General features: G+C 34.4%; 1 pseudogene; it reads right to left on the reverse strand.

Moving 5' to 3' along the window:
• The window catches only part of LOC109820582, an 8754-nt pseudogene that overhangs the window by 734 nt on the left and 7229 nt on the right, over positions 1-791 (reverse strand).

The following is a 791-nucleotide window of genomic DNA, read 5'->3' on the forward strand; positions in this document are numbered from 1 at the left end:
GCCTAATTGAAAATTTTCATAATATTCAGCTAAGTAAGATTGCAAACTGAGATGAACTATAAAAATTCTTGTAACTGATCTGACAGTACAAAGTTAGTTTATATGAATTTGCACTGAGATTAAACAGATACACAATTGCAGTGAAAAGAAAAATGACCCAGTGACCAGTAAATCATTCACAAATATCTTTCCAGGGGCAATCAACAGCAAGTGAAAAAAGAGCCCCTGGATCATTACTTACTTTTTGTTGATTTTATCAAACTCAGCATGAAGGAGAGCCATGTTCTTCTTGTCAGACCTCAGAAGTGGCTTCTTAATCTCGTTCTCGACCTTATCTAACGCATCCATCATCATAGCTTCAGCACCTAGGTTATCAATGAGGCCGCTCCTAGAAAAGGAGAAGAATGGTTGAGGCTTTAAAAACCAGAAAAACAAGAAAAACAACTTTACAAAATATCAAACTGCGTCCTTCAAGAAGTGAAGAATGTCCGTGTTAATAGATATAAGTACATGAAATGTGGATTAGTATGAACAGAGCCATAAATAAATTAATGTTTAAAAAATAGCTGACAATAGTGAAGGATAAATGATTTTTTTTTAAATATATCTCTACAGACAGGCAGCTAATGTCATTATACTGCTACATTAGTCACCACACCATACCTACGTGAATAAAAATCTTATGCATACACTGAAAAAGGAGTAAATGTAACAAATAAGTGTCCGGACAAACATTCCAAAGGTTATAGTGGGACATACTTGGATCGTATTTCCTTTAGAGTCAACAAGTA

The sequence above is a fragment of the Asparagus officinalis genome, chromosome 8, assembly GCF_001876935.1.
Source record: "Asparagus officinalis chromosome 8, Aspof.V1, whole genome shotgun sequence".
Lineage (NCBI taxonomy): Eukaryota > Viridiplantae > Streptophyta > Magnoliopsida > Asparagales > Asparagaceae > Asparagus > Asparagus officinalis.